Source organism: Pelodiscus sinensis, chromosome 22, assembly GCF_049634645.1.
Source record: "Pelodiscus sinensis isolate JC-2024 chromosome 22, ASM4963464v1, whole genome shotgun sequence".
In the NCBI taxonomy this organism is placed as follows: Eukaryota; Metazoa; Chordata; order Testudines; family Trionychidae; genus Pelodiscus; species Pelodiscus sinensis.
This window is the reverse complement of record NC_134732.1, coordinates 6,005,892-6,017,908: the sequence shown is the minus strand read 5'-3', so window position 1 is coordinate 6,017,908 and position 12,017 is coordinate 6,005,892. Positions and strand designations below refer to the sequence as shown.

General features: G+C 47.9%; 1 long non-coding RNA gene across 1 annotated transcript; it reads left to right on the top strand.

The window, feature by feature from the left end:
- Nucleotides 1-218: 218 nt before the first annotated feature.
- On the top strand, nucleotides 219-7,423 carry LOC112545459 (uncharacterized). The gene is made up of 3 exons (XR_003088922.2): nucleotides 219-503; nucleotides 5,124-5,204; nucleotides 6,962-7,423. It is a non-coding gene; the product is annotated as an uncharacterized LOC112545459 (long non-coding RNA).
- The last annotated feature ends 4,594 nt before the right edge of the window (nucleotides 7,424-12,017 follow it).

Here is a 12,017-nt window from a genome sequence, read left to right as displayed (position 1 = left end):
TTCTATAACAAATATTAATTTCTTATGGCACTTCCAGGCAAAGAATAAGTTATAAACTTTGGCTCCCACAGGAATCCCTTCGGCTCCCCCTCACCCAGCTTTTTTCCTCCCTTTTGCATTATCCTGTTTTTAGCCCAGAGACGGGATCTTTTCAAGGAAGGAGCTTGCAGAAGGAGCAGAAAGGCAGGTCATTTATTTGAAAGCATACCCCTGACCACACCCCACTAAACCACCAGAATATCAAAGGCTACCGTTCTATCTCCTGCCTGCAGAATGGGTTATTTAAACATTCAGCAATTCCTGTTGGAAAAGAACAGTGAACGCCTCAGCCACCAGAGCCCATTACAGATATTAAACTTAGCAAATCATCAAGGCGGGGCAAGATTTAAAGTCCTTCAATGCGCATGCCTGGTCTCAGCAGAAGTGGAATCGGTTTGAGAACAAGCTTTTACAGCCTTAATGCCTGGGATCCGCAGTACGCCTTTACCCTGGAAAAGAAGCAGGTGACAAGGATAGAATCATTTTCTTTTGCATGCTTCTTTCTTCCTTTAGTTTTTAAGATACTGAATGACAGTGAAGGTGGCAGGGGTGTTTCCTCTACCAGGTACTGCAGTCACAGACAGCATATAGCCCTCCCCCATTCCTGATGCATGAAGGGTGTCCGTGAGGCATCAGGAATTTACACAAACTGACAGGGTATTCCAAAGGGGCAGCATGTAATGGGCTGTAACAGAGCTGTGCTGTAACAGGGAACCCGTAGCACCCTACACAAGGCACCAGGATGTCAAGGACTCCACTGTTTAGAAAATTTAGAAGGGAGGATGGAGGAGTGGAAGGGCAGGGGTTAATTTTTGATAAATGGAAATATATAAATCTCCTCAGAAACACTGCTTTTGTGGCTAATTTACCATCATGCCTTCTCTTGCTTGCAATCCACTGATCCCTTCCCTCCTGGGGTCATTAACTACAAGTAACTCCTCATTATGTTGTGGAATAAATCATTTCCAGTCTTGAGACACATCGGTCTCCTTCTCCCACTTCCACCACCATGCCTCTGTTCCAGACATGCAACCCACCTCCAGCCCCCGCAAGACATAAGTCACTCTTCTTCCATGCCCTTCCTAAAGGTCAGCCCCTAAGCAGAGCCCACAAGAAGGGGAATTAACCTTCCTTGTGGCTTCCCTATGAGCCCATTTCCACTCCTGCCTATAAGACTCTAAACTCTTCGCAGTGGGGGTGCCCTTCATTTTGTCTGAGATAAGCACTGACAACGTGCCTGGGGCGGTAACAAAACAACATAACTGTGAAAGCAGGAAGCAGCAAGATGGTGGAGATCCTGGGCAGCACAGGCAGTTCCAGAGAGATGCAGGAGTTGACTTTAAACAGGTGTTGGCTAATTTCTTCCATGGCTTCCTGGTTGTTTTTTTTTCATTTCCAGGCACCTAGATTCAGATGAGAATTGTACGGGTCTGTCTACACTACAAAGTTAATTTGGACTAACAGCCGTTAGTTCGAATTAACTTTCATAGCGTCTATACATGCAAACCGCTACTTCGAACTTCATTCAAACTAGCGGAGCACTTAATTTAGCCTGTCTGCCGACAGCAGCCAACACCAGCTACCCCGGAGGGGATGGACCGAAGATAATGACCAAGCAATTTGTCTCATGCCATCCTTCTCCAGCTTTCCACAAACAGAGGCCAGGAACACTGTTCCTACCCCCTGGCTAATAGCACTCCATGGAACCCACCTCCATGAATTTATCTAACTTCTCTTTAAACTCTGTTATAATTCTAGCCTTCACAGCCTCCTGTGGCAAGGAGTTCCACAGGTTGACTATGTGCTGTGTGAAGAAGAACTTTCTTTTATCAGTTTTAAACCTGCTGTCCATTCATTTCATTTGGTGTCCTCTAGTCCTTCTATTATGGGAACTAATGAAGAAGTTTTCTTTATTCACCCTCTCCACACCACTCATGCTTTTTATAGACCTCTATCATATCCCCCCTCAGTCTCCTCTTTTCTAAGCTGAAAAGTCCCAGTCTCTTTAGCCTCTCTTCATATGGGACCTGTTCAAACCCCTGATCATTTTAGTTGCCCTTTTCTGAACCCTTTCCAAGGCCAAAATATCTTTTTTGAGGTGAGGAGACCACATCTGTACACAGTACTAAAGATATGGCGTACCATAGTTTTATACTTCCCCTCCTCCTTCTTCCCCTGGCTTCCCCCTTCCAGCTCCCTCCTCCCAGGTTTCCCCCTCCCCTCTCCCACCCTCTCTCTTCCCCTCTCCCACCTCCTTTTCCCAGTCTCCCCAGAGGTTAATCCTGCTCCCCACTTTTGTTAAATAAAAGTGTCCTTTATTTTTTACATAGGGAAGGGGGGCTAGGGAAGGGTAAGTGGAAGGAGGTGAGGGAGGAATGGGGCATGAGCCCCCGATGGGGAGAACTGGGGTGGATCTGCAGGCTCCCCGGGGTGGAAGCTCTCTTGCAGGGCCTCCTGGATCCTGACAGACCTCCGATTGACAGATGGCAGCCTGTGGCAAATGCAGCCGGGCTGATGGCTGATAGCTGTGATTTGCCGAGTGTGGGCACTCAGGGCACTCCAAGACGGGACTGATTTGATGTCCCTCATCAAGTTAGACAAGCAAGTGGGGAACCCTGAGAATTGTCTGTCCGGGTGGGGGTCGGGTCCCTTTAAGCACAGCCCTCAGCTAGCCAGAGGCAGCAGCTCCACACTCTAAGTCCTAACCTGATGCCCTGCCAGCACTGGTTCCGGCCAGCCTTAACTTCAGTTCAGGGTCCACTCAATGTGGACATGCTAGTTCGAATTAGCAAAATGCTAATTCGAATTAGTTTTTAGGTCTAGATGCGCTAATTCAAATTAGCTTAGTTCAAATTAGTGCTGTAGTGTAGACATACCCTAACAGACTAGAGTAGTAAGATACCATGAGTATGACCATTTTCCCGAGACCACGTTGGTCCTTGGATGGATGCACAGGGAGTTGGATGCAAGCTTTCCTCTTCCCACACAAGGACTTTGAGAAGCAAAGCATCTTCTTTCTCTGGATGCCTTATAGGTGCAATAAACCCCAAAGGTGGTGGAGGAGACAGAGCCATTCTCCCCTGCCTTTGCCACTTCCCCTCACTGGCCCCTGCAGCCAGTTATCTGTAGAGAAGGTAACAGGATATAGAACAGGGGTGGGCAATGATTTTTGCTCAGGGGCCACTTCAAAAATTTGTGAAGTAGCCCCAGGCCACCCCAGAAGGGGCGGGGCCTAACCAGGAAGGGGCAGGGCTACCCCACCCCCAGGTTATGATTGGTCTGGGGTGGGGGATCCGTTTTGTCCCCCCTTCCCACTGGCACCCATGCCCTGGAAGAGGCTTGGCACATTCTCCCACTCCCAGGCCAATGAGGCAGGAAGCCTCCTCCCGCCCTGCGAGGAGCACATGGCACATGGAAGTGCCGCGGGTTTCTCACAGGGCTGGGGCAGGGCGAAGGAAGTTTCGAGCAGCTCCCCCCGCCCCCCAGGCCCTGATTGGGGCAACTAAGGCCTGGGGGCGGGGGAGCACACAAAGTCTTCTCTGCTCTGCCCCCGCCCTGTGAGCAGCGCACGGCGCTTTGAAGTGCCTTGCGCTGATCACAGAGCAGGGGCAGAGCGGAGAAGTTTCGGGCGCTCCCCTGCCCTGAGATCCTAATTGGCCTGCGTGCGGGGGAGCAGCAGGGCCTTCACGGGCCAGATCCACCCACTTGGCGGTCTACCCCTCATATAGAATCATAGAACACTAGGGCTATGTCTAGACTGCAGGGTTCTTTTGGCAGAAACTTTTCTGGAAGAGATCTTCCGAAAAATATTCTTCCGAAAGAGAGCGTCCATCTGAAGAAGTGGGCTGTGCCCATGGAAGCTCATGATATCATCTACATGGTTTATTCATCTATAAAGTGCTACCAGACCATTTGTGGGGTTTTTCACACTGCCAAAGCACATCGAAAAAGTAATCTGCATTTTTGATAGATAGCGTCCATTCAGTGTGGACTCTATCTCACATATAAGCTGTGATTACTATGTATGGAGTGGCCACTCAAGGCACCTGTGCTTTTTCCTCTTTCCTCTTCTATCGAAAAAACTCCCTCTTCCCTGTGTACATGCTCCTTTTTCCAAAAGAGCTCTTTAAGAAAAAGGCTTCTTCCTTTTAGAAAGAGGTTTACAAATGTTGGAAAAACCCCTCTGTTCTTTTGATTTTTTTTTTCGATAGAACGCGATTGCAGTGTGGACGTAAGTGAAGTTTTTTCGGAAAAATGGCTGTTTTAGATATAGCTTAGAACTGGAAGGGACCTTGAGAGGTCATCATCTCCAGTCCCCTTCCCTCATGGCAGGACCAAGCACTGTCTAGACCATCTGTGACAGGTGTCTATCTAACCTGCTCTTAAATATCTCCAGAGATGGAGATTCCACAACCTCCCTAGGCAATTTATTCCAGTGTTTAAACACCCTGACAATTAGGAAGTTTTTCCTAATGTCCAACCTAATTCTCCCTTACTGCTGTTTAAGTCTATTGCTTCTTGTCCTATCCTCAGAGGCCAAGGAGAACAATTTTTCTCCCTCCTCCTTGTGACACCCTTTTAGATACCTGAAAACTGCTATCATCTCCCCTCTCAATCGTCTCCTTTCCAAACTAAACAAGCCCAATTCTTTCACTCTTCCTTCATAGTTCATGTTCTCTAGATCTTTAATTATTCTTGTTGCTCTTCTCTAGACCTTCTCCAATTTCTCCACATCTTTCTTGAAATGTGGTACCCTGAAATGGTCACAATACTCCAATTGAGGCCTAATAAGTGCAGAGTAGAGCAGAAGTATGCCATCGTAGGAGATGCTGCAGTGTATCCATGTAACAATGGCTCCCACAGATCCCACCAGCTTGGTGCAACTCCATTCCACCATCGCTGCAGGCTGGTGCCGTTATGGCTCAGCTGAGCCCTTGGTATTTATAGCCTGAATGGAAGCAAGAGTTACTAGAGAGATGCCATGTTGCCTAATTCTGCAAATGAGCAGCCAGGATAAGCTTGGATCAGTATCTGTGCTCATTTGAGTGGAATCTCAGAACCTGATGACATTCCTCCATCACTAGGCAACACACAGATCCTTATGTTCACCCAAGTGCTAGCTGGCTTCTGTGACCGCAGGCGCTCTCATCACTCACTACTGGTAGGTAAGTAAATTAGCTGGTTGGGAGTGGTGGGGGACTCAGAGGGAAATTTCACAGACATTAGTCAGGGAGGTGGTCAACAGGCTTTGCATGAGGAAATAAAAACAACTTTCTGGAACATTCTTTTCAACAAATATTTCATACAGCGATTTAGCCCCTGGATGGAGAGCACCTGTGCAGCAGCTGAATAATCCACTGGTTTAAGAGCCTCTGACTACTCATTGTCACAGTGAGGGCTGTGAGGGGTTAGAATCACGTTTCTTAAAAGTCTCTAAATCCATATTCCCAGGATAGAGCTTAACAGCTCCAGAGGAGTCATTACAAATCTACTGATTCAATCATGTGGGCTTCTCACTCACCTGCCCTTCCTCTATCAACACTTCCACTCCCCCACTACTGACACCAATTGCTTTTCCCCACTCTCCCATTACTAGCAACTTCCACGACCCTATTACTGCCGCACTTGCTTTCCCCCAAGTCTAACTCCTAGTAGTCTCCTTTCCCATTTCCTGGAGACATTGATTCAGAAAAATTCTGGAGACTGGGGGTGGGAGGGTATCAGCATATAGAACATTTTATGTGGCTGTTTTATCCTGCCATATTGGCAGGAGCAGAAAATGAAAGACATGATGGAGAATACAGTCCTATGAAAAGTCTAGAGGGGGGATCAAATCAAGATTTAGAGGGACAACTGCCCCCTTACCACATAGCAAATGATGCTCTGCACTTCACAGTATTACCTCCTTCCCTCTCATCTCACAGCCCACCCCTCTAAATGTATTTCCCTTCTCCCACTACTGCCTCTTTCCATACAGCCCCCTCATCCTTCCCCTTGGAAACTTTCACCATTCCTCTTTTCCACTTCTGCACACCCTCCCCCCTTTTCTCCTCTCATGACCGGCACTACAACAGCCCTGCTGAATCACTCACGGCCTGTTTCACCCTCTCACTATAAAGCATTCGCTTGCACTTTTTGAAAAGGATGCTACATAAAAATAAACTCTATTCGTTTTTATAAGTCCCTCCGCTTGTTAAACCACCACCCTGGCCTGTAAGGTTTTATGGCCAATTGTAAAGCCTCCTACAGTCCCATTACAGTCAACTGAAGGAATAAAATATGGTTTTGAAAATAATCTGGACACATGTCCATGGGCAATTCCCCCCTTTCTTCCCTAAATTGGTCACAGAAACCAACTCACCAAGAACACATTCTGTGCCTCAAGTTTTCATAGCCCTGCACACAGGCAGGAGGGGAAACAGGTCTGGCATGCAATCCCCATTCCATTTAATAGGCAAGGAAGGAGCTGTCAAGTTGGTTATACTGTATCAAACCTCTTTTGCTCATTAAGGGTAATTAAAGCACTACACTATACAGTGTCCGGGAAACTGCTAGGCAAAACTAAAACTGCTCCCCTTCATTCATCTTCCTGCGCTTAGGCTGTAAAGCCTGTAATAGGAAGTGATGAATCACACCTGTTATTTTTGGAAGAGAATGCTTCTCTCCAGCCGTGGCCAATTCGGGATTGTCCCCCCCCCCCCCAATGATATTCTCTAGTGCTTCACTCCGTTTGATGTCAAGAAATATGGTTCCAACACTTTCCTTACGAGATCACAGATGATCGTTGCTTCAAAAAGCCTCCCACAATTATGTAAGCTGCTCTAAGCTCCCCAGACCTCACTGAGCCCCAGTGTTTGACAGATGCCTGTCTTGGGGCTAAACTCTTTTGTATGGGAGGCTCACTGGAGTTTTTTTTCCCCAGCCCTTTGTAGATCTCTGGACCGAAGCAGAACTGCAGAAATCAATCCAAGATCTTGGCAGCCTGCAGCTCCACTTTCACTGCCTTGATGTGCTTTGGGAGGAGATTTCCAGAGACACTACTATTGAAATTCGCACTCATTGCTTTAAAGGTGTTACGTTGTTTATTCAAGGGGCCTCAGTCTGGTTGACCAATGTATATGTTTGCTTGAATATTATTTTATTTACACTCTGAACATTTTTCTGTCATATACTTGTTTGCCTCTGAAAGGCACGGATTGTAACAGAGCAGTGATTTGGTAGAAGGCAGTGCCTTGAAAACACTTGTTAAAATTTACCATAACTCTCATGCAAAGGAGGATTGTGGCTAATGCCTATCTCAAAAGGAGTTTGGTACCTGAATAGAGATTGTTAAAACATCTTTGCCAGACACAATTTATTCCTTGGCATCAATAAAATGTTTCGAAAAAGAGCTGTTTCTGAGGGTACAAGTTTGCCCCAAATGGCAAGTATTATCTAAGGGCCTCTAACCTTAGATTTTGACACCCTCTACCCCGATTCCAACAGGACTACCAGCAAAATAAGGTATTATCAAGCATATCGAAAGGTGGGAAGATCCAGTCCAAAGAGATCTTCATCTTCCTCCCCATTTGGATTGCACATGTTGAATTCTGTGTTATGCTATCAGTATACAGAGTGTATTTTTGGGGGAAGACCCTATACATTTTTCCAGCAAGTGCATTTATTATAAGTTTCTTTGCCAAGAGTGTGGCGTCACCTCCCTCCTTGGTTATGGTTAAGCGAATGTGGTTTTGTTTTAAATGGAAAAGCAAATGACAATGATTCTCCAGTCTTCTGTCCCAACCCTCTTTAATGGCATGTGCCCCTTCTAGAAGGTTGATCCAAGGCTTATAGGGAACCACACATTTTTGTGGGAGCCCCTTGTTAAAGTACTGGCAGCAGATCCTTGTACAAGAGAATCCACAATGATTATCTTGGGCAATGTTTTACAAAGAGGTCAAAGTGGCATGCAAATTAGAGAAAGGACAGCCTGGGGGTAACTCCCCAGCAGGTGTAAAGCAATTTATACCAGCTGCGGACATGTCCCTTTCGGAAGAGCTGGCTGAATTTATTCATTTCCAATGATTTCTGAGAGGAATGTGGTCATTTTGGGGGTTGAACAAATTATTTATAAATATTTTTATCATTACCTGAATATCTATGCAGATAGGGGCCAGTGTTCCCTGTAAACTCTGTGCTTATGTGGCCGCTCAGGCGAGATCCATATACCATATGCTTACAGAATGCCCATAGCTTGGTACTGATGGTGCACATTCACATACACCTCAGTGTACACAAACATTTATTCCACACATGGATGGAAAAATTTAGCAGAAATGTTGATAGAGGGAACATTGATGATATTAAGTGAAAAATTTATTTCATATTTCTCCCCTCATGGGGTCTGCTACTTACCTCTTGTTGGCCCCTCTTGGTGGTTCATCTGGGGAATTAGCTTGTCATGGGCCATGTCCCATCTGGTGGTCACTCACAGGGCAGACTTTAGGAAGTGCAGGGCCCAATTTGAACAGTTTTCACGAGGACCCGGCACCCAGGATTTTTTGTTGAGCAAAAAAAAAAAAAAACCCACCACAGACAAAAGTTTTGGTACATTGCGTCATATTATAAATATCAGGTTGGTTGAGAGGGACTTTATTGTACACCTCACCTATATATGTTTTTTAAACTTCATCTTCCTTGCCGGTAGGGGAGAGGGAACAGGGGGCCCAGTGGGGACAGCTTTCTGCGTCTGGGGAGAGGGAACAGGACAGGAGTGGGAGCAGTGTCCCCTGCACCCATCTCCTCCCAGGATTCTCACCCCTCCCCCCACAGAGGGAAGCCAGAAGAAAAACCCCCCTCCCACGGCGCATCCAAAACCCCCTCGCAGTCCGGTGCCTGCCCCGGAGGCCGGGGTCAAACCCCCTCCCGCGCCTGCCTCAAGGCCAAACCCCCCTCCCACAGCAGGGCCAAACCCCCTCCCGCGCCTGCCCTAGGGCCAAACCCCCTCCCTCGGCAGGGCCAGACCCCTGTCCTGTGCCTGCCCCGGGGCCAAACCCCCCTCCCGCAGCACATACAAAATCCCTGCGCTTGACTCACCCCTCCTGAGTCCTGTGGTCATGGTGCTGCAGGGAAGCTGTCGGCGCCACGTTCCTCCTCCGGGGCTGGCACCCTCTGCCGCAGTGCGCCCGGCACGCTACAGAGCTCTGTGAGGGGAGCAGCCAGCGCACTTCTGGAATCCCTGGAAGTGGTGCAAAGCTGCAGGAAGGACCCCGTCCACCCTGGGGAAGCCGGCACTACTCTGGAGGTAGGCAGTGGGGCTTCTCGGGGGTGGGGGGAGTATGCGAGGTGGGGGGCCCCGAACGCCTCACGATCCACTGGTCGAGGCCTTGCGATGGACCAGTCAATCGCGATGGACCGGTTGGGGGCTGCGGCTTTAGGGCGCGGGGCCCTCTTAGGCGTGGGGCCCGATTCGGGGGAATTGATGGAATCGGCCTAGGCTGGCCCTGGTCATTCAGCCCATGGCTTCAGTCATTCCCTCTGCAGCCTCTTCCTCTCTGTCAGGAGCTGCAGGGCCTCTCCTTTGAGGCTCTTCTGGGATTTCACCACAGTCTCAGGCAGTCGCCATATCTTCTGTGCTGACTGCACCACTCCCGCAGCGGCTCCTGGGGGAACCGGGGCTCCCCCTCTACACTGGCTCCCCAATCCACAGGTTCTAGAACAAGTAGTTCAGGTCTATCCTCTCAGACCTTCCCACCCCTTCCCCAGACTGCTTCCTACCCTGCCCTCTCTCAGGCTCCTACTCTCCCTCACGGATCAGGAGCATGACTGTAGTTTCCCCTCCCGGCAGGCCCTTCCATGCTCAACTCCTAGGCTTCATAGCAGCCCTGGCATGTTCCTGCCCAGCTGAGCTTGGTTCTCAATCAGTCTTATTGCTGCTTAGCTCCCCAGAAAATGCCACCTGCAGCAAATGGGCCTCTCTTGCCATTTTAACCCCTGCCATGCTGGTGTGGGGTGAATGCCTCCTTGACTTTCAGCTCTGCTGTACCACAGCTAGATACCTCAGAGCCACATAGGGTTGCCAGATGGTTAACCAAAAATACCAACCTCCCCCCCCCCAAAAAAAACACTGGGGAAAAAATTCTGTTGAGAAAAAAAAGGGGAAGACCAAAGTTGTTGAGAAAAAAAAAGGATCCTGAGAGTTGTTAAGACAAAAAAATTAAATCTTTTAAAAAAAAATTTAAAACAGCATGGCTCCTTTAAGAAATGTTTTTGAGGCTTTTTAGCCCTAACAGGCTACTGGCGGCCGTCCGCCATCTTGTCTCCCTGCTCCGGGCCAGACAGCTCTCCTGTGGAACCAGGTTGCCCGTATTTTTGCATCCTAGCTGGGAAAAAATCAGAAAGTACTGGACATTTTGGGTGTCCGGTATTTTCTGCATTTTTTTTACCAGACAGGAGGCAAAAATACCGGACTGTCCGGGTCAATACCGGACACCTGGCGACCCTAGTCAGATACAAAGCCTGCAGGAATGCGAAATGCCTTTTCTTTCACTGACATGCTGTATGAGCAACTTGTCACAAAATCACACAGCCCCCTCTGGTACTTTGCACAAGCGCTACCGTTCTGTACAGAGGGTTAAAAGAAAGTGGTACCTGGTTTGCTCTTCTACGATTATACACACAGAGAAGTGGTTCTGATCTATTCAAAATCAAGAGGGTTGACCAGCAGAATGGTATTATCCCTTTAAATAGCACGTCACATGTTACATCAGGGTTCTATCTGTCCCAAGCTGAACTATGGAGTGTAGGCAGAATGGAAGCATCCTGAAAAGTGTCCGAGCTACATAGTGCAGCCTCCCACTGCAAGCTTCTCATCTGAGATCTGCCAGGTGGATTTGACTAGAAGATTTTACCTCTCAGCCAATATGCTCCCCTGGTGCTGACCCAACAACTGCATAGCAGTAGCACTCCTTAATGCGAAGGGAAGGAGAGACTCAAGGGAACAATACAGATGCTGATTCTATGGACTGACCCATCCCTGACCTAGTTTCAGACAGCCTCTCATCCCACTAACCTCACAACCCTCCAGCCTGTCATTCTGCCAGCCTCTCAACCCATCAGCCTCGCCAGCCTCTCATCCCACCAATTTCTCCTTCCACCAGCCTCTCAACCTGCCAGCCTCTCATTCCGCCAGCCTCTCATCCCACCAATTTCTCCTTCCACCAGCCTCTCAACCTGCCAGCTTCTCATCTGGCCAATCTCTCCTCCCACCAGCCTCTCATCCCACCAGCATCTTAGCCCGCCTGCCCATTTCACTCATGTGCATACAACTGAGATCTGCAATACACAGGGAATGTGTATCCTCCCTTGTACGGCTTCTCTCCTGTGCTGGGGGGGGATCTACACTAGTGGCAAGTCAGGAGTAACCCCTTGGCTTCTGTGGTGATGTAATTAACACAGCAAAACTCTGACACTGACTGATTTCTCCACCAGGGGGAGTAAACCTAGTTTAGGGGAGCATGCAAGGCCATCTATCTGGCAAGCAGCCTGCTTCAGATACAGCCCAGTCAATTAAATTCTATGGACCAAGAAAATGGTGGGACTATTTAAAAGCCTTGATGGATCAATAATTCTCAAGTAAAACTGAGAGAATCACAGGGAAAGGAAAGAGGTGGAGGGAATGCTAAAAGCTATATGACGTCTGGGGGTTACAGATGAATAAGGAAATGTGTATATTAAGCAGCAAAAACTTTCTATGGGAGTGACATTTCTCTCTAATTTAATTGTTAGATAGGCATGTTTTTAAAATACAATTTAAACAAGATCCTATCGCCTTGGTTCACTCAAGAGAGACTTCTCTAATGTCGCTGTCAGCAAATGCCTGTTATGTCAAAGAGCAGAGGAATTGTTGGATATCTGTCTGCTGAGATAATAACATTACACATGAAGCATTTGAGAACTCTGACTAATCTCTCTGACGCTCTATTTGATTTTTTTTTCTA